Source organism: Myiozetetes cayanensis, unplaced genomic scaffold, assembly GCF_022539395.1.
Source record: "Myiozetetes cayanensis isolate MyiCay16 unplaced genomic scaffold, myiCay2020 scf15, whole genome shotgun sequence".
Taxonomy (NCBI): Eukaryota; Metazoa; Chordata; class Aves; order Passeriformes; family Tyrannidae; genus Myiozetetes; species Myiozetetes cayanensis.
This window is the reverse complement of record NW_026087159.1, coordinates 4,216,226-4,243,465: the sequence shown is the minus strand read 5'-3', so window position 1 is coordinate 4,243,465 and position 27,240 is coordinate 4,216,226. Positions and strand designations below refer to the sequence as shown.

General features: G+C 42.4%; 1 long non-coding RNA gene across 2 annotated transcripts in view; it reads left to right on the top strand.

Moving 5' to 3' along the window:
* Positions 1-14,888, top strand: part of LOC126637438 (uncharacterized) — a 52,083-nt gene extending 37,195 nt beyond the window's left edge. For both annotated transcript variants that reach the window (XR_007628328.1, XR_007628327.1), the window contains exons 4-6: positions 10,538-10,780; positions 11,638-11,749; positions 14,293-14,888. This is a non-coding gene — a long non-coding RNA (uncharacterized LOC126637438). The remainder of the gene's footprint in view (positions 1-10,537; positions 10,781-11,637; positions 11,750-14,292) is intronic.
* The last annotated feature ends 12,352 nt before the right edge of the window (positions 14,889-27,240 follow it).

Below are 27,240 nucleotides of genomic sequence, written 5' to 3'. Positions count from 1 at the left end.
CTCTCTAGCCTAGTTCGATCTTGCCTTGTTCAGATCTGGCAGTGTCTGAATGATGACATGTACCCTTCAGTACAACTTCCTAGTTTGAGATCACTGTCCAGTAACAGCTTGGCTGAGGCATGAGCTCTCATTTTTTTCTCAGATGACTGCTGTGGGGGTTGTTTCTGCTGGTAGAAGCAGAGTAAGGAGCAGCTGGTGGCAATACCTTCTGCAGAGACTGTAAAACTTTCTCATATGCTTCACTATCATCATTATACCTGACTGAACCCAATCTCTGTTGCTGATTTTAAGTATGCTGATGCAATGTACTGGCATTTCTGAATTTGCTTCATTTGCATTTAAACAATCAAGAGTTTTAATTAAAATGCATAAATGAATCATGCACTAGAAGCCCTATCTCCCATGTTATTTATTTTTTATATTAAACCTTCAATTTGATGGATAAGCACTGCCATTGGTCATTTCTGCTAAAATGATCCCATCAGCAGTGAAATATTTGACAAATTTGATGTTAAATTTTTCATCCCTAGCTTTCAGCACTTGTGGTCCATTGAGACAAATAGTATGTCTCACACTTTTCATCTGTTCTTTGAAGCTCCCTGGGACCAGCACTTTGTTAGAGAGGGAGAGGTATAGGGCAAAGGATGGTTTGAGATCCAAACTGCTCTCCTTATGGTTTTTTTATATGTCCTGGCACAACCACAGTGGTGAGAGTGTCCTTTACTTCTTCAGTGTCTTCCTTTTGTGACAACTATCACTTCTTTCTCTGTAGTGACAGAATTTGGGGGTTTGGTACTGACCTGTTGATGAAACAGAAAGCAATGTGGACTTTCTCCTAAGTGAAACCTATTTTTTAATGCTTTTTAAAAATTATTAATATTTTTACCCTATGACAGTGGTATCTGCAGTCACCACAGAAGTTCCTGCTACTTCCAGAACACATTACTTTGCAGCATGGTACTGAAATTTAACTCCAAGGAAAGTAATTTGTCCCAGGAACTGCATCCTATAGAGAATAAGGCAAAAAACACACTCTGCTGGTAGCTTCTCTCAGAGGATTACTGTAAAACTAAGCTAATAACAATGCAACATTCCTTCAAAAACTGAAATCTTGCTCACATGCTAAGAAGCTATAAGAGTAACAGCATCATCTGGTGGCTTCTGCCACAAAGAATGGATTAATTGATTTTTTTTTTTTTTTTGGTTCTACTTTCATTTAAATTCCTCATCTCTCAGGTGAGGCCAGGTCCTGGAGGAATGTGTGAGAGGAAAAACAGACGGAAAAGGATAAAAATGAGAGGAGGTAATAATGAAATCCTCAGCTATACTGAAACATTAAACTGCATCTGAATATCTCAGATCTTTTTAAAAGGATTTTTTAAAGAACACTGAAAAACACCATCCTCATTGAAGTCAAGCTTCATTTACGGCAATGCCAGATGGGTTGGGATTTTCGAAGCATGCATTAAGAACAGGAACAATGTTGCTAAAGGCCTTGAACCTTAGATAAGGATTGGTGTAAACCTCCACAAAAATCTTAAGACAATTCCTTTTCATCATTTCTTTTGTAAAAGTGTCAGATCAAATCCTTCAAACTCCTCCTGCATCTTCCTTTCAGAATTCTTATTAATGATCCTCTTAACACTTGGAGAGGTGGTATGTAAAAATGAGATGAACATACATTAGTTTTCAAAAGAGTTTCTGCTGTGAACAAGTGCTATTGTGATTATGACTGTAAAACAAGCTAATCCACCAAAGCTTACATCTATGGTTAGTGTAGTACTAGAGGCTGAATCAAACTGCCTGAGGTATTAAACCTCCCCGACCTAAATGGGCTGAAGTATTCCCAGAAGTGTCCAAGGTCCCTTGTAAGAAGTTTACCACAATCCAGGTGAAGCATAAGGGCCACACTAGCCCATAGAACCCAAAGTCCCCAGGATTAGTTGTTGCAAAGGCTTATTAACAAGGCAATAAAATGAAAATTATTCCTTCTGGCTTTATTGGTGCACAATGTCTGTTTTACATTCATACAGTTTCTGTCCTATCCTTGGCAGTTGTCTTCTTTGTTGTATTCTTACAAAGAGAGAAATATCAAAACATTAATTTAAGCTGTCACAATGCAAAGGGCTGACAGTCATATAAAGAATTATCATTGTGGCAGAGAATGGAGACAAGTTAGTGAAGGAAAATTAAAGTGACTAGCTAAACAGAACCAAACTTCTTGAAAAATCTAGGATATTGCCATGACAATTCGAATCACTCCAACTTTTTCTTTTTTGTGTTTTCAGCACTTTCCTACACAGTCTATTATCAATCTGATAGGGAAAAGAAAGAAAAAGAAATCACTTCACACATAGTCTAGTTTCAGTGAAATATGTATTTCAGAGGAGAAGATTCATTCTGTACCAGTTTGTGCAATAAGATAAATTGCAACTAACATCAATCTTTGTAATTTTCCATAATTGTAGAAGTCAGACTGACCAAGATTATAGCCTGTCTAATCTTTCTTGCTAATGCATACAATATAGAAATGTTTCTTTGTCCTCTCCAGGTCTTTTTTGGAAAACAAAAGTGATTCTTTTCTAGCAAACAATAAGATTCCTGCAGGTGGTGGCTGGGGGTCTCAAATTGCTTTGCATATTCTTAAGAATAATTTTAAATACTTTAAATAAGAAAAGGAAGAGAGTGGTTAAAAGAAGAAAACAACCACTTTACTCTTGTGTTATGATTTTCAGCTATAGCTCTTGGGACATTTTACTTTGTCTCTGATGAAAGTGAGAGCATGAAAGAGAGTCTCAAGGTGCACATCTATGCCCAGCAAGCCAGAGCACTGCAGCCTGACTAAGTTGTTTTCTCCAGGAAAAAAAATCAACAGAATCTTTGTCATAGGACAAGTTTTCAATGCTTAGTCTTGTGCTCTGGTGTCTCATCATATGCTACCCAGGTAAGAGGTGGAGGCTAAGAATTTAATGCACAGAGTTGGTGAAACTCCACATCCCATCTTCTACACAAATGTCTGCTGCCTTCTAGCTGTGGTATCTGCAGTGCAAATTAAGTCAGTCAGCATTGCAGTGGCTAACGGATCAGATTACTAATGAAGCATGAGTCCACAAGATTGCTTTATATAGTCAAAATTCATAATTAATTCCCATACACATAAGCAATCATTGAGTTCACTCAGCTAGCACATCAAAACCCAATGAAAACACCAAAGGCTGAGCAAATCAGTCTTCCCAAGGCAGATGAATGAGAGGCTTACATGACTAATGCCAGCAGGACAGAGGCACAAAACTCCCTGTGGATGTAAGGACATAAGATCCTTTCCACTTGTTCATCATCCTTACCTGTCTTTAAGTACTGTAATCCTGGAATTAGAAAAGCAGAGTGTTTAGAAACACCGCAGTAGGTTGTGTGTATATTCAGCAGCAGCAGGCACTCAATCCAATCAACGCCAAGACCAGCCTGCCAGCACTGCCTGCCAGAGCAGGTTGGCCAAGGCCTGGTGTGTCCTCGCAGGGTTGGACCCTCTGCACGGTGAAGTCACACCTAAAACATCGGTCCAGATCATGAGACAGAAAAAAAATACCAGGGAAGGACTGCAATCACTATTACTTTCCAAATAAATCAGATGTACATTAAGAGTTGGGAAAGCAGACAAGAAAACACTCAGAAATGTAATAAATGTGAATTGCTGCAGTCACACCAAATGTAGCTTCATTCCCCTAATTATATCAATTATTTTTTATGATTGTGATCTCAAAGATTTTAAGTTTTCTAAGAAGACTTATTTGCAAATCACTTTGATTACTACCTGTGCATATGTTTAAAAGCTTCTGCATATTTGGTTTGGCCCTCTGATCCCCCGTTGCAGCATCCTGAATCAGCTGGCAGAACATTAGGCACTTTAGACACTTCTACTTGAAGCATTCAGACAATCCTGGAATCATTGGAGCAACTCAAATGCAGAGTCTTTGTCTAAGTTGTCCTTTCACTGATCCCGGGGCTCTTATGACTGACTTTGCTTTTCCCATTCCTGTCTCTGTCTTTCATTTTTTAATCAGATATGTTTTACTGTGAGGAAGAATTTGACCATTTACTATTGTGTTCTAAGAAATAAGCCTACTAGACCAAGCATTCAAGGTAATTTCATTTCTGCAATAGGAGGTATAATTGAAGAATCATATTTTCAATGTAAGACAGTATCTAAAACTAGTCCCTGGTATGAACCCTGGTCAACTATATACAATCCTCTTTAATATAGCCTTTGATAGCATTCATTTAGCACTCCAGTGCAAAGCCTTCAAAAGGGCATTGAATGAAATTAGTTTCCAAAAGGACTGGAACAGTAAGAGAAGTCTCTTTCTCTGAATTAATGGCAATCTTAAAATCTCAACTGCCTTGAAACAGCACATTAATCCACAATGAAAATGTTTGCATAGCATTTAAAAAATACAAACAGGATTAACAAAGAACTTTCCAAGGACAAGATACATTCACTTTGATTTTAAGAGTGAAAGGGAAGTGCCTTAACTTTTAAAAAAAAAAAAAAAAAAAAGAGAAAAGAGAATTAGAGAGAGATGTTATAACTACATGAGAGAAAAGACTAACCCTCTCCTCCTCTTCCCCAAACACTGATTTGAATATTGTGAAGTTTATTTAGTAACCATCTATCACCATCACAAATATAAATCTAACTTGACTGCATCTTCATGAGGACACTGGTCCCACCTAGAGAGCGTGTTTCTCCTTGAGACTTTTCACCAGCTTCTCATTTCTCCTTTGTGTTCCCTTTTGGGCTGAGCAGAGCTGTAGCACCAGATCTATTCTTACCATCACTGTTCAAAGAGCAGTTTCAGTGCTGAGCAGCACAAGTCAAGGACAAAGGCAGCCTGGAGTGGAGGTGAGACTCTGGAAGATGAAACAGCATCATCTACAAATTATCTACCTGAAAGGTGTGGGCTTTGGAAGGCTCATCCTCCTACAGCAGAAACAAATTCTTACCCTGGTCCAGTCTCTGGCTTCATTTCTCCATCAAGTCAGGGCTGGCCTGGTGACCACTGTGCTGAATGCAAGATGAAGCTTTCCTGCCCTCTCTGTCCTGTTCCTCACTTTGAAACCTGCACATCTGCACACACTTCTCAGCACCTGTGCTGGGGGACCTTGTTTCTAAAAGTGAATTAAGAATGAGATGAACAGGGATTGTTTAGGGAGCAAAGAGCAAACCTCTGCTAAGCCTCAAAACCTGTTCTTAGTGGAGTTTCTGATTGCTCCAGGGTATATATGTGCTCACATGCGTGTTAGAAGAAGTGCAGCAAAAATGATTAAACACATGAGGAAAGAGGTTTCCATCTAAAAAGTGATTAAAAAGACTAGCATTGTTTAGTTTACAAAACACAAGAGTAAAAGATGATATAACAGAAGCAGAGAGAAGGGGCTATTTATTTTGTTTTCTCTGAAGCACAAATATGCACGGAAAGGTGAAGGAAAAATGATGAAAACATTTGTGCAGTGTATAATCAACCCTGCAACTCATTGCTGCAGGATATTAGGCAAATTTTTCAGAAATATTTCTAAATGTGTTTGATGCTACGAATAATAAGCCTCAGTTCCTGAGGTGAAGGAAAAGCAAAAACAAACCATCTCCCCAAACTGGAAGGACAGTTAGTCCCTGTCCTTGTGCTTAGATTGGTTAGAGATGGAATTTTTGTCTCCAGAGGGATGGCATTATTTATTTATCAAGTGCATGATATGGGAGTGCTTGTTTCCTTCAAGCAGGAGGTTCTGTAGCAGGCAATTAAAAGGGTCAGCAAATGCAGCTGTATGAAGTCATTTCCAACAGATTTGTCCCAGAATACATAAACTTAGTAATGGTGAAGTGGCTTGGGTTCAGTTACTTTGTTCTCAGCTGGTTATTTTCCTCCAAGAACTTCAACTACATCTAGGTAACAGTCAAGGCTGTGAATGAAAATGGAATTAGATGTATTCATGTCCTTGGAAAATTCTTCACTAATCCTGCATGTTTCTACACACTTGTACATGCCAAGTAAACACTTTTGCTGCAGATACAGCCTATTTTGGGTATAAAAGGGAAACTGTCGTACCTCCAATATTACTCCAAGTCAGCTGTGAGTGGAGTCTAGATTTTAATGGTCCCCTCTGCACCAAGCAGTGCTGAGAGTAGCCACAGAGGGAGTGGATCTGGGTGCTAAAGTGACATGGCAGCCCAGTGCCGCACTGCTGGGGCTGCTGCCGGCTGCGCTCCCACATCCCGTGCGGCTGCAGTTGGTGCTGTCAGACCAGGAACGAGCTGGGAAGCAGGGAAGGTGCTGCTGCGAGCAGAATTAGTACCTGCTTAAAATGTATATGGAGAACAAACTGTCTTTTTAAAAGAATTTTAAATGCTACTTCTGGCTTATGAATAGTTTCCTTGCAACTGTCAGGCCATCTGCTTGGAGAGGGGTCTGTGCAGTCATGAAAAGGATCTTAAAATATACTCTCCTCATAAACATCTTTTGTTTGGAAAATCCACATGCATCACATAATGCAGTAAATGGCAGCACAGGCTGAAGTGAAACATTTTTAAATGCCGAGGATGCAACCTTGGATACAGCTCCCCCCGCCCCCTGCCTCCCCTCTATTAATAAGCACGCTTTAAATGCACCCTCAGACACATTCTCTTACAGCCTCAGATTGGCAGCACCCACCTGCTGGGAAACATGCTAAGATAACTTCCTTGGGTACATCCAAAATACCAAACTGGGTTGTGGGCAGAAAAGAAACAGGCTCCTGCAAAGCAGCTCTCTTGGAGATTACATCATTCTCACGGCCAATTTTCTGCCTACACTGCACCATTTTCTACGGGGTGTGTGTGTGTGTGAAAAAAAATAGCATACGTTCATGGGTACACAATCAAAAAGGCCACATTAAGTGTGTGCAAGCACATCTAATTGTAGCATTTCCTAAGTTTTGGGAGCTTAGGTTTTCAGAACTGCTTGGTACATGAATATATACAATATATACATATGCACATAAACATTTATTTGGTTTGCATGCTTGGAATATGAAATTGTGTGTATGAGAAGAGTGTTATGCTTTCCTCACATTTTTTTTCTGTTTTCATCATTCTTTGGTCATTTTTGTTTACCCACTTTTTGTTATTCTAATGTAAGTTCAAATATACAAAATGCTAATTTTCTTTTACATAAAAATGTAATAAAACTTTCTAGCTTTCTTTATAAACAAATTTCAGCAGGAATGTTGATGGGATGCTGTATACCAAGTAAAGAAGAAATACTGTTTAATTATCTTCCATATAAAATCCAATAAAACGTTCTGGCTTTTCTTATTTTTCTGTACTGGGGATTAACATCAGTGTCTTTGTGATGAGAAATCTGCATTCATGGCTCCTCTATTTAGATTTAAATAGGAATTATAGTTCTTGGCAGAAAGGGATCTGTCAAATATCACAGCATTTGTGGCAGGTGGTCACTGCATTGCTTAGTACAGACACTGCCTGCTTAACCATAGCCTGAAGTAAACATCAAAAGTCAATTATTCTCTTTGTAAATATTTTATTTATATTTTGGAGGCTAACAAACATCTTTTCAGTGGCTTGGCTGAGACCTTCCTCCACAGATCATAATCCTACTGAACCTGCATTTGGGTGGTTAAGAATGTGTTTAGCAATCCAGGGATACCAGCTTAGCTACCACTGTATATTGGGTTTCATAACCCAATTCTCTGCTTCAAAACCTTTAATGACTTGGCTGGGTTGAAGTGGACAGAGCTAAAACTTGTCATGGTTGTTACCACTGCAGCTGCCAATTAGTGCAACAACCATGTATTATTTTGCCTTTCCTCAGTTAAACTGTATTTTGAATATAAATAATGAGAAAGAAAAAACCAAACAGGATCCATTTCCTTGGATTTAACACTTTGGGGGTGGGAAAGCAGGAGGTCTGGTTTTAATAGCAAGATAAGTGTGTGCATAGTGGCCCTGCAGTGGTAACTTGAATGCACATTGAGTAGCAAATATGGAACAAGAGCTGAACTCTGAGGGTCAAATGCCTTGAAGAAATGTCTTGTTGCAGGGTGAACCTCCTAAAATAAAATGACAGTATCTGGCAAGTTATGCATACATGGCAGAATCTCTCCCCAAACCACTATGGTGTGGAAAATGTCTAAAGATGCTGCAACACATTTTAGATCCTTGTTTGAACTCTGTCTGAACTCTTCGGGCCATTAACTAATCAGATCATCTCATTTAAACAATGTTATAAAAATAATCAAGTCACTTCTGCCTACATAAATATACTTTGAATATATTTACCTTAAAGAATCGGGATTTCTTGGGTGTTTACTCCTGACATTCGGGAAACAGAAGGAGCAGAAAATGTTAAGGAGGAGCAGAATTCTCCGAGATGGGGCTCTGGGTAATTTTCCCTGTAAGCCTGTTTGGTGGCAAGTTAATTGACTCCCACATTACCGAAACTGCAGTGTACTAAAGCACTGGGTGCTCGTTTTGCTGCACTATTTGACTGGCAAAGGCCATCTGTTCTATCCCATCCATCCACATGCACAGCGTCTATTGTTGTCAACAGGATTCACATACACGTGGATCAAGGCAAGCATGTGCCTCAAACTGTTTTGATCCCTAGAACATGGATTTTTCATTTTCTTTGTTTCTTTGTGCTCACCCAGTAATAATACTTGTCATCTGAGAATTCATATTGATCTTGTCATTGCCTTAAAATTGGATGACAATTACTATCTCTGTCAAAATTCGATCTGATGAAATGGCTCCAATTAGGAAGGAAAAAGAAGGAATCCATCACAGTGGGGAGCACTGCATTTGGCTTTAGAGTAGGAAAGCTTATCTTAAAGGGGAACTGTTGGAAGAAGCAAATGGGAACAAGCTTGACAGATATTAGGACACCAGTCTCAAAATCCATAGAAATTAGGTATACATATGAAATGAATAGCCATTTAATATTTTCAGTCTGTCTGTCTGCAAATCTGAGTTGAAGCTCCTCTGACAATAAATGCCAGTAACTGTTGTTTTCATTTTCTGATCTGGTCAGACACACAGTGGCAGTTGACGCCAGGCTTCCTACATTTTCAAATCCAGTTCTGATCACCAGTGTAATTATAATACATTATCAAGAGTAGATTTGCTGAAGTTTGTGAAATGATAAAAGCATAAATTACATCTTGTTTCCAGATACTGATCTTACCTTGAAACTAAATGGGAAGATGTAGTGAAAGAATGGAAAACAAAAGAGCAAGTGGACTTCCATTGCTACTGATATTGACACCAAAGCAAATAACTTATCCCTGCCAATTACAAATAAAATTATGCTAATTACAGATTTTTTGGTTTATAAATCAGCCCTGAAAAATTAGTATGTGCATTTGTGTGTGTGTAGGGGTGGGGGAATCTTTTTCAAAACCAAAGATGTTTGTTTCATATAAAGTTAATGTTTTATTCAACTAAAAAAACCTGACAGTGTTCTGTTTCTGAGGTCAGGTTCACCTGTAATTCTGGGTAGGTCTTACCTGGGAGCAGACAGAAGGATGTTAGTGCTCAGCTCTCCTCAAAGGACTGGAAGTCTCCACCCACCCAGCAGAATCATCTCAGCTCAAGGCCATTCGTGCATTGGTTTCTCTGATTGAGTCCAGTAAATGCTGTTTCTTCACAAATAAAAGTATGGCAGGAACTGGCTTTTCAATTTGTACAATTATTGAGCTTCTGAACATGAGACTGCACAGTTTACCTCCCTGGAAAATCATGTTTTCTTAACTATATGGAAGAGCTCCTCAGGACACTGAGGGAACCCAACCAAGCACACTATGCCTTTAGCAGGTGGTGACTTCCCAAGCTAAAAATGTAGGATCTGTGTGATGCAGAGATGAGTCATCACACTTCACACAGCAATAGGCTCTTTGCTCAAAGAATGTGGGTGAGCTGGTGCTCACAGGTCTTCCTCTAGCAAGCTGGGTAGACATGATTTCCTTTTCCCCAAATCTTTCTCCCCCCACCTCTGTTTTCGTTAGCTAAAAACCTGCTTACTGACTCTGACCTACATTTGCAATAGTTCCAGAATGCAACAGAACTGTGTTTCTGGGGAATTTGCTATTTGCTAAAAATTTTAATCCAAACCATTTTGAAATGTTATATGTTAACTGAGCAAACACAGCAATCAGAAAAGTATACAAACCCCAAGCAATTGTCCTGGACTTGTTTACAGCACACTGCTATTAATGAGCATCTGGGATGAGTATGGGATCTTGTACTATGGATCTCATGATCTGTACAATAATGGCTGATTTTAATTGACTTTTGCTTCATATAGCAAATCCCAATTGGAGAAGTTCCAGGATGCTGCTAGTGAAGAACTGTGGGCGGGTGCATGTTTTGAAGTGATGGTAAACATTGTGACATATACTGTGTGTACCACATATTCTCATATGCACATTTTGACTTTTGTTGCCTTGGCTTTCACACAGCATTTCTAACGTAGACATTCCTATTTGCCAGTTTGAGTGGAAATCTGTTAATATGTGAATACTGCTCGCCAGCATGTACCAGCATCGCTGGACTCTCAGTACTTCTCCCACAGAACACGCAGCCCTGCGTGCTCAGAGGGGCTCCACAGGACCACGGCATCTGTGCGAGCAAGACTGGCAGAGCTGTGCAGACGAGGAGTGATGAGAGCTGCTATGAGAAACCATAACTTTGAGAACGTGCAACTCAACTCAGCATGATCCACTAATTCCCAGTGTAAGTCACATCACCAGGAAGGCCTCGCTCTTTTACTGCCATGGATTCTATTTTCCTTTCAAGAGATGCTGGTAGCTAATGCCAAATTTGGTCAAGCTGTTTTAGCACCTGGAGTACTATGGGTATTAAAATACCTTTAAAGGTCTGGGGCTATGAGCCAGATTACTTGTATGATGTATTTTAATGACTAGCCAACCCTTCTGCTTGAACTGAAATTTGTCCTGAATCCACAGTAGCTCTTTGGGAACCTGGACTCAGCCAAGATTTGCACAGGTTTTTTAATTTGATGCATTAAAAAGTCCCCTGCTACATATCCCATTCTGCCTGGCTGCAATATCATGGCCAATATTAGACTAACAATTTGGTTTTAGGCTCTTTCCACAAAAACATTTGCATCGCGCAGACCAAAGCTACAAGGTATTTATAGGCACTGAAGCTGTGTGTGTCCTCTCCCTAGCAATAAGGTGTCCTGAGCACAGGGAGGGTCTCTGCTGCTGCCCACACCACTGCCCATGTCTCCAGTGATGTGGTCAGAGAGTCTTTGATACCACTGCAGCAGCTCCTCCACTTTAGCCTTGAAATATTTTTTGAGAAAGGGAAAAAAAAGAGAGATAAATTTTCCTCAGTGCAGCAGAACCACTTCTTGCAGAGTCCACCTGGTTGTTAGACAAGATTCATGCAAGAGAGATTTTCATGTGCGAGGAAGCCAGTGTGAAGTAGCTGCTCGAATCTACTGTGCTGCACACAATGAAATGAATGCTGGTGAATGGGTGTTTCTGTGAGGTAATACTTCCATCACATCCAATTCTAATGTTATCCAGCACACTGCCTTGCCAAGAGCCTTCTTTGTATTGCAGGAAGCCATCTGTGATGGTAACTAAAATGGGAACTGAACAGGATTCACTTTGGAGCGCCCGTCAGAAGTGCTCCCCTCCGGTGCGTGCTGCCAGCAGCAGCATCTCTCCCAAGGTGAGGAAGGCACTGTCTGTGCATGTCCCAGAACTACCCAAAATGGATGTTGTGCTGCTTACCTGCCACTTTCATGAGGGGTCCATACAATCTCCATGCCTTGAACCATAATGTGTCCTTGGCAGGGACCATTAATTGCTGTGGAGATGGTGGGTGGGACGATGGATCATTTTGAACAGGTTATCCAAAGCCTTGTTTTCAGTCTTTTTTAACATATCTCCTGGCAGAAAACGCTGATTGTTTTCATTGATCTTTGATGCTTCTGGTTTAATTTTTCTTTCTCTGTCTTCAAGTCTCTATCTTTGTCCCTTTCTTTGCCAAACTATTCATTTGCTGTTGGCTACTCATGGGTCTGTGTTTCAGAGAGTTTCCTGTTTTGTCCATCTTGCTGTTCTATTTTCCACACATTTTTTTTCTTTGCAAATTTTGCCTTATTGTGCAGTGGCATGTGACTATCTGCTAATGCCAATATTACTCCTTGAGAGTTCTTTTTCCTTGCATCATCAAGGGTTTAAGTGGAAAGCCTTCAGCACAGTGCAAATTTCACTCCTGAGAAAATCCATCTTTTGAGGTAGCTGATTTTAATTAAAGAATATTCTTTCTCCCTCTCTCTCTCTCTCTCTCTGGATTATACTTTAATTTCAGTCTCTATCACAACAGTAGATACTTCTTAGATAAAATGTATTTTTGTCTCTTTTCATCCATGATTATCTGTAGTTCTTAAACACTTGGGGTCAGCAGCTGGTCCCTAGTTGATGTAGTTCTGGAATAATTCTATTCAAAGGAATTAATTCAGAACAAAATTGGTTTTAAGTTCAAAATCAGGCAAAATGTTCATAATATTGTGCCCCTATTACATACATGAGTGAAACTCCCAGAAATATCAGTGATAACAATCATGGTAATAAACAGTAATCTCTGAAATGTATAACCCCTTCCACCTGAGCATTTTAGACATCAATGCATTAAACTGCTTTCATATGAAGAAATATCATTATCCTAATTTTACACAAGGGGAAAAAGGGTGACAGGAAGTTAAGAAAGCACCTGAAAGTCTTGTAACAAGAACTGAACCTACACCTCCTGATCTCCTCTTCTAATGTCCTAAGCACAGAGGGAATGTGTTCCCAAGGGATATAAAACTGAGGTCTTGAGAGTTAATAGTCATGAAAGAATCAACACTCTTCAAAACAAGTACAGTTTGAGTTTCTGCCTCCATCATCCTGCCAAATTATGATTGAAATAATATCAGCATCATAACCTAAATTGTTTATGCGTGATTAATTTGCATATTTAAACCATTTCCAGATTTCTCACAGAAATGGCTGAAGCATAATGCTGGGTAGAGAAAGTCTTGCTGCAGATTTAAAACCTTACTGATGTAAAGGAAACTGGAGTGAAACCCTGTCACTTTTGAAGCCAAAAGCAAAACTTCCCATTATATGGCAGAACCAGGATCCTGGCCAAGGTCCCTACGGCCATGAGGATCTCCCTCCATCCCCCCAAACAAGTTTCTTCATGTGAAACAGTAAGATATGGGTGTGCATATACATATGTGTATATATGTGACAGAATGCAGGCAGATGCATATAAACCCACACAGAAATTATGGGATGAGTTCAAGCTGGCAAGACGGGGTTGTTCTATTTTCTGTGTGCTGAGTGACATGAAGCAAGTTGTTAAGTCATTGCACCAGCCATTATGGATTTTTTTCCCCCCTTTCTTTCCTCTGCTTTTTGTTTGTTTGTTTGTTTTAATGCCCCATCTAGCCTATACACAAAACAGATATGTATCTCTGCTTAGTCATGCACTTCTTATCTGAACAGAATTAAAGAAAAAAATATGTATGTAGGATAAATGTAGGAATAAAATGTGCTTTGGCAAAGTGCTTTAAACTGCCTTTCTGCCAGTAAGCCATTAATTTGTGCTGCTTTGTGTTCTCCAAGCTCAGAATAATTCCCATCTGCCTTGACTCACTATCTAGCACAGAAAGGAAGAGGTCCTTTTTTTGAGCATGGATGAAATAGGAAACTTTTTGTATAAATGAAGAATGGAGCTTGGAATTCTGGTGTTTCTACCACTGGGACCTAAAATAACTTGAGGTCCTGCTCTTTTAATTAATTTCATTATGATGAGCCTGCCTCTCCTGTCCGTGTATGTTTTTCCAGCTTTTGTGTTCCTGGCCTGCCTGCAATACATATGTATTCCCCTTCTTTCCTCCTGCTGAAGCTGAAGATGCAATCACATCTTTGAACCATCTGGTTTTTAATTTATTATTTTTCCCCATTGCATTAATGGGCTCTCTCGTTTTTCTGTCAGGCTAACAACTTGGCTCCTGTTTATCTAAGATATGTTAACATGCTGTTCCTCTTCTGGGCACTCGCTCAGTCTATTGTATTTTCTGAAATTAAACACCAGGGAGTTTTTAATATTATTTTCTTCATCAGCCCAGGGAATATCCTCTACCTTTACAGCCTCTCTTCCTCCTTTTGTTGTTCCAGTGCTAAATTTAGGTTAATATCTTATTTTTCTGTCCTCTCTAGATCATTCCCAAGATGATTTGTAGGAGCCTGCCTGGGCATGTTCCTGTGTGATAAACCTGGTGAGCAACCTACTCATGTGAGGCCAGAGAGCATCCAGGATTCCCCAAAGGAGACAAAGGAATCCCTGCAGAGCTCCTCATGTGTCCCCACGGGGCAGGACACAAGATCTGGGAAAAGCCTTCCATGCCTTTGTTAACTCATCCACAAAATGAGCAGATTGGTGCAGTGGAGCCCCTCTCTGACACAGCCAGCTCTTGTCCCAGCCAGGTGAGGCTGTGCCAGGCAGGGCAGCCTGGCAATCCTGAGACATAACAGGGAGCTGTACCTCCCCAAGATGGCTTGGAAGTTCCACGTAACCACAGTATGGAGCATAATGTGGATTTATACTTGTTACTTTACTTTTCTATGGTACCTCCCAAGAGCCTTCTGAGGCATTCCATTCTTTAATAAGCTGAAAGTGCTCCGAGATTTTTCTAATGAAAATGATATAGGAGCACACAGTGTTATTATTAAAACCTCTCTTTTTCTCTAGGAACTGCTAAAATACATTTACAGTTTATATCCTTTTTGGTGAGCATTAAACTTTCTAATTTAAAATAATAAAGCCTGGTTTGCTCGCTTTCTTTCCCTTCTATTTCAAAAATATAAAAAACTGACAGTTTTCTAACTATTCTTATTTTGCTGAGTGATTTTTTGGATTTCAATAAAAGTAACACTGTGGTTACAACACTTTGTGAGATAAGCAAAGAGATTTTTTTTACAGCACAATTATGGAAATTTCAAAGAATCTTATAAATATCCTACTATTTGCATATATGAGATAAGCATATTTTAGTAATGGTTATGACAGGCTAGCAAGGAAAATGTGTGGGACAGCTATATAGCAAATACATGCAAACATGAGGGGGTGTCTGTGCACATGCAAACGGAGAGAGGGTGTCTGTGCACTTTTCCAGTGAAACCCGTCCTCAGTGGGTGCAGGATCCCCAGGAATACATGGTGCTCCCAAGGAGAAGGACCACTCCTATCCTACAACTCAGTTTGCCCCCTCGCAGATGCAAAATTAGCGTTATTTTTCTAACACAACAAGGCATTTTGGTCGATCCAGATGGTGAGCACCAGATAAGAGTTAATATGCCAGCTCTGAGTTTTGTTTCCACTTACCAGGGTACAAAGGCTGGGATTTGCCAGGACCTCGGGGTGCAGCCATGCCGTATCTCAGTCGTCCAGGCTCAGGGCTGGGGGACATGGGGTCGCCTGCGGTGTGCACTGCCAGTCCCACCACTCTGCTGCCACAGCCCTCACACCTCGCAGGGACAAGGGCTGAGCCTCTCCCAGGGAGGTCACTGCTGCCACGGCTGCTGCTCAGCAGGCTACTCCAGGCTGCCTAAAAGACTAACACAGCCCTAAGTGCTCCTGAAAAGCCTATGAGGAAACTAAGGCCAGCTTGGTCTTCAACACATACCCAAACCTCCACTCAAAATTCCATGAGAATGGAGCCACAGCTGCCTAAGAGGCTTTCTGAAACGAACCGTGCTTTTATTCTGTTGTTTGCCTTTGTAGTTTTAAGTTGGAAATTGCTCCTCGGGTTATGCCTCAGAGCTGCTGGGAAGCTCCGAGAATTAGTGTGGCAATTTTCTCAGTCCTTTGTTGAAAAGGAAGAGTCCACACAAAAAATGCACTGGCATTCCGGCTGCATAAACCGTGTAAATTGCTGTCAAACAAAAAGATGATTTAGCTAAAATAAACCCCAAACAAACAATCCCCTCCACACACACTTTTCTGTCCCCATTAGAACCACAGGTTTCTATTCTGTGGACCTCCCATCCATCTGCTTGGCCCTTGAAAGAGTCCTTGAAAAACAGAAAAATGAAAACCACTTACTTCCTGAAAACTAATCTTGGCTTCCCAGTGCCTGGCTTTCAGGGGAGTTCCACTTGAGGCTTGATTTCTGTAAGTGCAGATACTCAGTATGTCCTGAACAATTACATACCTTTGAGGATGTTGAAAGCAAGACATAAAAAACCAAATCAATCATGAGTCTTGTTTGACAACTGACACTATTTCTGATGCGAAAAAACCCAAGCACTAAATAAAACAGTAATAATAAAAAACCCCAGAAAGCTTAAAACTCAAAAGAGAATCTCCCAAACCAACCCTTGTCTCTTTAGGTTTTAAAACACACATTTTTTCTACAAAAAAATTTTTCATAGCCTGCCTAGAAAAAAATTACAGAGGCAGAGATTCATCTTTTTCCTCCCCTGCTGAGGCAGATGACCTTTTCCAGAAGCCAGAGTGAGTCCCTTGGCTTGTGCAGCACAGCCAGGGACCCGCAGGAGGTACACTGGGGGGTGCTAATGGATGTCTTCTGGCCCCTGGTGTTTGTCAGTCCTCCTTCCACACCACAAAACTGGGGGGAAGATGGGGTGACAGCACTACCCAGACTGTACAGGAGCCCATCAACACAGCCTCTGGCAGAAACTGCGTGCTGGCATGAGGAGTCTGAAGGCAGTGAATGGGACTGTGAGCTGCCCAAACTGCAGGCAATTATGTTGTAATTTGTTCCCAAGCTCTCACAGGAGCCTGTCCCTTCTGTAATGGAGACAGGAAGATTACAAGCAACTGCTGCCTCCCAAGCAGTTGATATTCACAAGAAAAATAGAAGAGCAAGGGAAGGGGCAGTTTTGCCTCGTCAGCTAATGATCCTTGACTTTTTTGCTTTGTGTTTTTGGTAGCAACCACAGAGAGGTCACACATGAAACTGTGGAAGTATGAGGTATCTTTATTAAATATATCAATGGAGTTTATTAAATGGAACATACAGTACTGGGTAGTGTAAGCCACTGTTGGATGGGCTCGGGGTCACGCAGGCCTCCTGCCTTGATGTCACTGGCTTTCGGATTAATACTACGAGCTCACAGCATGGGCCTGATTAGAAGGCCGGGTCCCAGGTGGTTTTACCTCTGCCCTCTGCCAAGGCTTTGTTTGCAGCATGAGCAGTGAGCTTTTCAGTTCATCACCCAGCTGAGGCGGATCACGGAGGTCTTTTACCACCTCTGGCAGATGCAGGGCTCACAATTCCTGTCCGGCGGGAGGAGGGCGCAGAGGTGGAATCATTATCTCCTATTGTCCAATTGATTGTTTGGACTCTTGGAAAAGTCTTCCTTTTTGAAGATCTTTTTCTTTTCTTCATGTTTTTTTTTAATCCCCCCCCCCACCTTTCTTCTCATTTTTAACGTGCACCAGGAGGGCAGAACAGAAAAGGAAGCTCAAAGACGGTTTCAGTTTTCTTTCTCTCAAGAGATTCTAGTTCATGGTAGAAAAAACAAGTCCCTGTGACAGGAAAAAGACCTACCACCATAACAAGGCAGTTTTCCCTTTCTGAGCCATTGGATTGCTTGCACAGGCTGGGGACAGCCAAAGGTGAAGAAACAAAGGAAAGAGAAGCCCAGGCTGCACTGAGGGTTGAGGAAGGATGTAGTGTAATCCAGAGGAATGCAGATGGGAAGAAGGGATTTAGCATGATGGTGATCACTGTGTGATTAGAGGTGACAGGAACAATAGTGCATGGCTGTGTCTACACTACTTGTTAGTGGCACGCTGGCCTCTCAGGAAAGAGGGATGTTTCTTGTTAAAGACAGTACTTTTAAATTGAAGTGGATAGGACTGCAGAATGGAGGGAAGAGCAAAGGAAACAAAACATAGGGACTTTAAAACTGCTGAATGAGTCTCTGTTTTTCTTACAGCAATGGCAGTGCATGACTAACTCTGTTAAAGTGGGGCTGATGTAGTTTTAAGCCATCCTTACATGCCATCCAGTTGTGGATGACCAGGGAACTTGGAGATAAAGGCCTGAGAGCTCTATGCTGCTGCCCAGGATTGAGCACATCAAGGCCTACACCCTGGTTTTGTCCCACTGACCACCCACACTGCCAGAGAAGGTGCTTAGCTCAGACAGAGAGGGTGCAAAACAGCGAGGAGGCAGATGCAGCCATCTCAGGGATCATCCCTGACAGCTCTGCTCATTCCAGTCCTGTCTGCCCAGTGCAAAACTCAGGCAACACCACACTGCATGCAAACTGTGCACTGACACAGGGGGCAGACCAGGAAGTACTCAACACTATTCAATAATGTTCCTACCTTCAGTAACAATGATGTCCAATACAACAGCTGGAAGAGCTATTCTTACACACCACAGCAGCTCTGTGTTTCTATGCTGATCCACGTCTGCTGGCCAGTTAATACTCACTCCTTTCTGTCATCTGAAAAATAAAGACAACTTTTCATATAGCTTAGTGTTTTTCTCCTTTCCAAAGTTTTGTCTGTGATTGATGAAGCTGCCTCACATTGTCAGAACTCACTTGAACTAATAAACAATGGAAATGCCTTTATAAGTGCTAGTGCTAGATCCATCCCCCTTACAGCCCAAGTTGTGCTCTTTCCCAGGAGCCCATGATGTACTACTTGCCATTCTTCATGTTGATTATTTAACATTTTATACCTTTTATCCATTCTATGAACATTTTGTCCTAATTGCTCAGCTGTTTGTTGATTATCCTGCTGCAGTTTGTCAGATCCTTTTATCCATTAATCTGTGAGACCCTTCAGTTGCAATTCACCTGATAAGGAAGTTTTTAACCACTGATTCTGTCAGAGTCATATCATAAAATCAACTGGGCTGGAAAAGACCTCTGAGATCATCAAGTCCAGCTCTTGATCCAACACTGCCATGTGCCAAGTGCCACATCCAGTCTCATCTTAAAAACCTCCAGTGATGGTGAATCTACCACCTTCCTGGGCAGCCCATTCCAATGTCTGATCACTCTCTCGGTAATAAATTTTTTTCTGATATTCAATCTAAACCTCCCCTGGCACAGCTTAAGACCCTCTTGTCCTACTTCTGATTCCTGGGAGAAGAGATCAACCCCCACCTGGCTACAACCTCCTTTCAGGGAGTTGCAGAGAGTGATGAGGTCTCCCCTGAGTCTCCTCTACTCCAGGCTTAACAACCCCACTCCCTCAGCCTCTCCTCACAGCACTTGGGCTCCAGTCCCTTCGTTGCTCTTCTCTGGACCTGCTCCAGCCCCTCAATGTCCTTCCTGAACTGAGGGGCCCAGAACTGGACACAGCACTCCAGGGGTGGCCTCACCAGCGCTGAGTACAGGGGAAGGATCACTTTCCTGGTCCTGCTGGTCACAGTGTTCCTGATCCAGTCCAGGATCCACTGGCCTTCTTGGCCACCTGGGTACACTGACAGCTCATGTTCAGCTTCCTGTCAATCCAAACTCCCAGGTCCCTTTCTGCCTGGCTGCTCTCCAGCCACTCTGTGCCCAGCCTGTGGGGCTGCCAGGGGCTGTTGTGGCCGAAGTGCAGGACCTGGCACTTGGCCTGGTTGAACCTCATCCCCCTGGAATCAGACCATCTCTCCAGCTTGTCCATGTCCCTCTGAAGAGCCCTCCTGCCTTCCAGCTGATCGACACTCCCTGCCAGCTTGGTGTCATCTGCAAATTTGCTAATGGTGGACTCAATCCCCTCATCCAGATCATCAATAAAGATGTTAAACAGGACTGGGCCCAACACTGATCCCTGAGGGACAACCACTAGTGACCAGATCCCAGCTGGATGCAGCCCTGTTCACCAGCACTCTCTGGGCCAGCCCTCCAGCCAGTTCCTAACCCAGCACAGAGTGCCCCTGTCCAAGCCACAGGCTGCCAGCTTTTATCTCACTTCATATCATGTCAAAGAATAAAATCATGGCTCACTGTAGTTGTTTGTGGAGTCATTTAGATAGGAACAACACATCCTAATTTTTGCCATTCACCTGTACTAACTTCCTTAAAGCTTCCTTTAGAAGCTAAATTCTTCATATCCTGAGGTTTGTGGGCATTCTGCTCTGTGCGGCTGCTGCTTTATAACTAGATGGGCAAAAAACTTGTTCAGCAAAATGAAATCCTTCATCCTTGTTTGCTCAATCCATGGGGAAGCATGCCTGACAATGCCTATGGGATTTCTGCCACTTGTACTGAGCAAGGTAAGACCTGCCCCACTGCCTTCTGTTCTTCTCTGCACAAAGTGGAGCACATCTTATGTAAGCCTTACTCCACAGGAACCTGAACCACCTGTAAAGCAGATCTCTGGTTTATGTGGATGTATTTTGACAGCGGCAATTAAACCTGCACAGGCCACTGCACATCAGGAGGCTGCGATATCTGACTCATGTTCAGCACCCTCCACCACTAAGGTACAGAGGTGCTTGTGCCACATGTCCTGTTCCAGCTCTAACTCTCCGAGTCATTCACGTCAGGGTCCATTTTGCCAACCCAGAGCTTGATACACACCATCCTGTGCTTTATTGAACACGCTGTATTTCAAGGAAGCATGACCGGTGTGTTATGCCATTGGCCTTCCTCCAACAAGATAATCCAATTTTTCTGATTTCCAGACTAAAGATACTCATTCCTTTTGACAAGGAGTTGTGGTGTCAATAAGATTTGAGATGCACAGACAATAACCTGTAACATGGCATCTTTCTTTTTGTGCCAAATTGGCACTTTTTTCCTGGCTGACACAGACAGACCATGCATGAGGAGGTTTCCTGGGTCCAGATAGCCCAGCACTGCAGTTTGGGCGAGGGCTGGCTTCAGCTTGACTGAGCTGCCTGCTTTCCTGCACCCTGCTCCCATAGCCTGGTTTTCTCTAAAAGCTTAGCTGGAGGATGACTCACTCCAGTGAACATCAGAATAAAATCTTGCATACAATTAAATGAGCTGTACAGTGCTGTTAGGTAGGCAGAGCAGTAGGGCTGGATAGCTTTGGAATTAATGCCACATTCTGTTTATCAGGAGTCTGGCCTTCAATACCTAGTATTGCTCCTAAATATTTTACCTCTTGTTGCACTAATTGAACCTTTTGTCTGTTGACTTTCAATTCTTCCTCCTGGATTGCAGCCAAAACTTCCAGTCTGCTCACATGCTTGTTCTTCTGAAATCCCTCAATTCAGGTGTGAGCCACATATGATGTCACATGCTTCCTGGACCTGCAGTTTAATTTCTCCCACATTTAGGTGATGTGTATGTGACAGACCACAGGAACTTGTAAAATCCTTGAAGAACTCATGTGAATTTTTTTTCCTCCTGAAGTGTAAAAAATAAACTTTTACCAACATTTCTCTGCTAAAGGGCTGAAGAAAAATGTGTTTGCAAGATCTATGACCAAAAACCACTTAGCTCCTTGTACTGCTGCTGCCATAATTTCTGGCATTTTAACAAGAAGAGGTGATGTTTGCAGAGTTACAGCATTTAATGCTCTGAAATCCACAGTCAGATGCATCTTTCTATTTCCCTTTAATACCAGCCACACAGGGGAATTACACACACTGGGTCATTGCACTGGCATTCCTTGATCCACCAGGCTTTCTGGGCTCGCTTGGGTACTTACATCGTTTCTGCAGTCTTGGATCAAGCCCTGCTATTAAAGCAAAGGCATTAATCTTTCCATACTCCAACTTATCTCAAGCTTATACTTGCAGAAAGGTAACTGACCCTCATCCTGAGGTGTTCTGACTATTTCAGGAGCCTTTACAGGAGAACATCATTTTGTAAGTAAGGTAATTATGAGTCTTTCTATTTCTGTATTATGCTTCCACAGTTAGTCAGATCTAAAGGAACCTATTTAGTTTAAGGAAGAGGCTGCTGAAAAGCCCATTTTTTATCCTGCACATGATGCTGAATACAAAAACTCTCAAGCACACTCTCCAGTAAGCAGTTTGCACTGGGAGTGTGTGTAGAAGCAGAGCTGACACATTTCCTGCACCAGAGGAGATGATTGTACACTTGTGTCTGTGTGGTGTACCTCATGGGCGGCCACACTCTTGCAAAATAGTTATTTCAATAGTCATTGAGGCACCAGAATCTAATAACAGTTTGGGCTCCCAGTAGCTTGTTTTTCATTGCTGTTGTACAGTTCTGCCAATTTATGCATTAAGACACTAATGGGTTTTATATTCCATCTAGCCAGATCTTCCAGGCTTTAGTTCCCTCCAAACCCTATTTCATGTCTACTTCAAATGCTATTTCCAAGATTTATCCAGTCCAGACAAAATATCCTCTGCCTTCTTGCAGGCAGAGAGCCACATACTGCGGGACTGTGAAGGTCCCTCTCATCCTCCACAGCTTCAGGTTTGTTTGTCCTCAGGAACCCTGATTATAATGAACATTGCTGGCATCAACTGCTTTGATTAGACTTTTTTCTAGTTCATTTTCTTTTCAGAGAATCCTCCTGGCCCTCCCAGCATGCCCTTCCACCCCTGCTTCTCATGTATGTTAGCAGCATTCCCAGGTCCCTCAGTCATGCCTAACATCCAGCACTCTGATTCTGAATCCCAGTTCGTTATCCATAGCACCTCATTCTCCTCAGCAATGGACCAGCAGATATCCCAGGAGCTGTTTTCTAGCAATACATGACTCCAGTCCCTCCTTTGATCTTTTTTTTTTTTTCCTTCAGCTTAGGCACAAAACTAGTTCAAAATCTCAACTCATCACAGCCATCATAGCCTAGTGTCTCTCATCACTTCTGAAGCTCAGTGTCAAGCAGAGTCCAGTTAGTGGGCAGTCATCCAGTTTTATCTCCAGGATTTACCAGAACTGGTTTACCTGGGATGTTCACCTAAAGCCACAATCCGCTCCACACAAATATCCCTATTTGAAGTCCCAATTCCATAGTGAAAGCTCAGCCCTGAGTGGTAACCAACTCCATTTAATTGAGTCTTTCAGTGGTCTCTCTTTCCCACCAGTCCCTGTCTCCCTAAACTAACAGCATTCTTTACCCTGATGGAATCCTCCTAAGCTTGCAGCTTATTATGCAAAGGAGCATCAATTACCAAGGTATGTTCTGGGTGAAACGGGATCATTCTGAATGTTTCCATTCCAGTCACCAGGGTCACTACTCCTCCAGTTTGCACTACAGTCAATATATCCAGTTTCGCTGACAACTTCTGTTTATTTTTCTCACTAGCTTTCTCACTGGAGTCTCAGAATTCAAGTGTTCTTGTTCACTCTGTGTGGCAATGATTTGATTTCTGTTCCTGCTCTGCTCAGGCTCTCACAGCCTCGCTCTCATGGACCTGACTGCTGGGTTACCACCAATCTGCCACAGGTGAAATGCAACCTGGTGATGCATTCAGGCACCCCCTTCCCCACCAGAGCAGAGCAGAATAAAAATGGCTTGACTAATACCTCTTTTACTAAACAAAACTGGAAAGGCTGACAAGTGCTAGTGCTGCCCTTGTACCAGACAATTTTGGGGTATTTACATGTGCATTAAGATGCTTAAATGACAAAGCCAAGGGAAGACCAAGCCTGGCAGTGGTGTCTTTGTCCAGATTCCTAGGGTAGGTGCATGTTCTGCCTACTGGTGAGGACAATCGCTCTATCACAGCCTCCTTTTTCTCCTTATATAGCTTGGTTTCAAAGAAAAACACTCCTGATCTGCCAGCTCAAGACCCTTTCTTCTAGGGCTAATTTTGCAAATGTAGCAGTAGATATGTGATTACATCAGTACAATTAAATGATCATTCTGAGAAACAGATCCCAGCTCCCATCAGTTTTCCAGCCTACTCACTTCACATCTACCAAGTTACTTTGAGCTGGCAAAAGACACAATGTGTGACTAAGGCAGTCATGGAAGTTGTGCTATAGCCAGTGTCACTCTCCATATCATGACCCTTCTCAAGAATGATGTCCTCACCTTAACTCTTCCTTGCCCATCCAAGCTGCACAGCTACTTCAAAAATGTGTTGTTGAAGAGGTGAATTGTGATAAATAGGTCTTCCTGCCCTTCCATGGCACAGCCCAAGGATCACACTGCCCTTCCCTCTCTGTCAGCCAGAGTCTAGTGGCTGAAGGACCATGTGGAGTAGCAGCTGCCTGTGAAGGTTTGCCTGCCCCATGGGAGTCCTTTTGCAGTTTGGGGGTCCCTGATGACGCTGCTTCCTCCGCAAGTCTGAAAGGGGAAGTTGTGATCTCCCACGCTACACTGTGGCAGTGGTGCTGCATGTACAGTGAAGGACTCTGTGATTTGTGGTGCTATAAAAGCTGAAAACTCCATCATTGGCTTTTATATATAATTGAAAACACAATAATTGACTGCAGTGCTAAGTAAAAAAGGCAGCAGCACCCTTGGAAACACACACTCGTTCGTACGCACACGTGCACACACAGCCTCCCGCTGCCAGCCAGGCAGTGCTGCGTGACTTGTCTTAATAGAAAGCTTAAAATAAATCAGAATTATTTCCAGATTAGAGGGAGAAAAATCCTGTGAAGATGTTTCAGTCAAGCACAAAGAATACAAAGAGAGCAGTCTCTTTTCCAGTCAGCACAGCATTTGCTTTCCTCTGGTCCTTTGCTCTCTGTTCTCCTGCTCCTACAAACTGGCTTACCCTTCGTTTTTGTCAGAGGCAGGTGAACATAAAACATTGTAAAGCTGCTGCATCCACATCAGTGTGTCTGTAAGCAAGTTACATGTCTCCCAGACATTCCCTTTTAATTTTCTTGACAGAGGTCTCAGCCAAGCTCACCAAACCAATGTGGTTCTTTTCTGAACTCAGTTTCAGCAGCTGAAAATACCCATCTACAGTCACCGTATCCAAGATGATGAACTCTGTTCCTCCTGGTATCACCTGCTCAAGTCCTAATCCTAAGGAACTCTCGACCCATGACCATGTTGTCTGACAGAGTCGGTAGCAGGGATCAGGAATACACGGGAGCACTGTCCACATCTTTGCCAGCTCAAGGGTCCCAAATGCATCACAATGTCTGATGGAGCTGGTGCTCCCACCTCCATTTGATATTCTGAATGCTGCCATTTCAGAGCAGTGAGAAAAAGTTATCTCTTCTGTAGTGGGGAGGCCACTGCAGGTAATTCACTAATTTCAGTGTCAAAGCACATGGGGATCTTGCATGACTTCCTTGATGCTTCCACTGGAGGATGAAGCCTGGAAGACCTGCTGTATGGTAGCATTTAGCACAGCACATGAGGACAGGGCATCGAAGGAGGTGGGAAGGATGAGGGGAGAGGGACAAAGGCTGAAAGAAAAGCAACTGCTCCCCCTGCCCCAAAATACGCCACCAACATCCTCCACTTCAGCTATTTAAATTAGGAGAATATTTCATTTTTGACTGCTCAAGTGTGTTGTTTTGTTTACCTTGGGGAATTTTAGGGTAAATTATAGAAACAGGCCAGTTTACTTCACTTTCATTTTTAGACAGTTTCACTTTCAGCTTCTTCTGCACAAACAACATGCTACAATTTGGGGGTTGCAAAGGCTTCAGGGAAATATTGATTTCCTCACAATAACACTGAAACAGTTCGACCCAACATTTTCTGAAGGCTTTTACAAAACATACATTTTGAGGGACAAGTTTGGCTTGGCAGACTTCTTTTAAAGAGAGCTGCCTTTCTTGCAGCTGCCTTAGAACAGTTATTTACTACTTTTTATTACAGAAAAAGAACTGTTGATGCTAGAAAATTTTTCTCAGGTAAATCCCTCTTAAGTTTCAGATTATCTGACTACGTGAAAACCTGCATTGTAAAGCAAGAAAAATTCTAATTATTCAGCTAATTAAAAAAGACTTAATTATAATATAGAATAATTAATTTCTTTTGATACTTACAACTCAGACACTCCCCTGTATACCTCAGGGGTCCAGAAGTCTTAGCGAATGCAACAATGGGAATTGCTCCTTAGAAAAACCAGCTCTCTCTAAGGCTTTTCTTAGCTTGGCAATAGTTCTGTATACGAAAGTAGGGACTGATGGCCAATAGTATAGCTTTAGATTCCTGAGCCATCAGATCTCAAATGCAGAAGGTCATATGCCACCTCTTCTATCAAAAGTGTTCCAAAAAAAGACAGCAAAGTACCACGAAGTGCGAAACTATGAGTGCACTACTGCACTACGTGCACTGCAGCTCATCTCATCTTGCCATCACAGCCCCAGCCGCAGACCCCTGTGGAGCACCACTGGACTAGGAACTCCAGAGCCAGCCTTCCTTTAAACCCCTCTGTCCCACGGTTTCATCACAGACTTCCAGCCTATTCCTGCCTTGTGAAACTGCTCCGTGTCATCCAGTCAGCTGACACTCCAGGAGCAGAGCTGCTCCTCCACCACACACTGGAGCTTTAATGTACGTTCTGCCACAGCTGCACTCGCAGGGGGCACTGGTGATCACAGCTAAACCCTGCAGAGATGAGTAGCTCAGGTGGACACACAGGTCAGGAGATGCCAAGATGGGAAGGAGGCTGATGCCTCCACTCAGAACCATCACAGTGACCTTTTTCCTTATTTTAGGCCATTTGCCTCAACTACAGGACACTCCCTAATCAGTTTAATTTTAGGAAACAGATCTTGGCTTCAGTACTCCCTCCCTCATTTAGCCCAGTGAGCTGGGTGGCAACTGCTTTGCCAGTTGCTCCCCTTAGCCATGAAAACAATCCATGAAGGATGTGCACTCTGTTTGCACACTGGTTCCCCGCATATGGAGTGTCAATTTGCAGGGGGTAGCAGACACCCTTAAGACCACTGACAAAAATTGAGTACAGTCATATGTTACTAACCTTGAGACTTAAGGTTGCAGTGCAGGGCCTCTGGGTCTGCCAAGACAGGAGGTATTTCTTGGGACATTTGCATTTTTTCAAAGTTAGCTAATAGAAAGGACTTGAGTTTGTGAAGGCCTGCAAATGACTGCTCTTTGAGATCAATATCAGATAACATATTACTCTAGCATTCAACACATGTCACTTCTATGTGTTCTCCCTCTCCAGGTCCAAATACCAGTGGAAAGCAGCCACTGGGAAGCATGATGTGCCCAGGGAGAGCCTGCTGACATGCAGCCAGCATATACTGAAGAGTCATGCTATGCTGACTCTTTTCTTCTAGAAAGCATTTTAAAAGG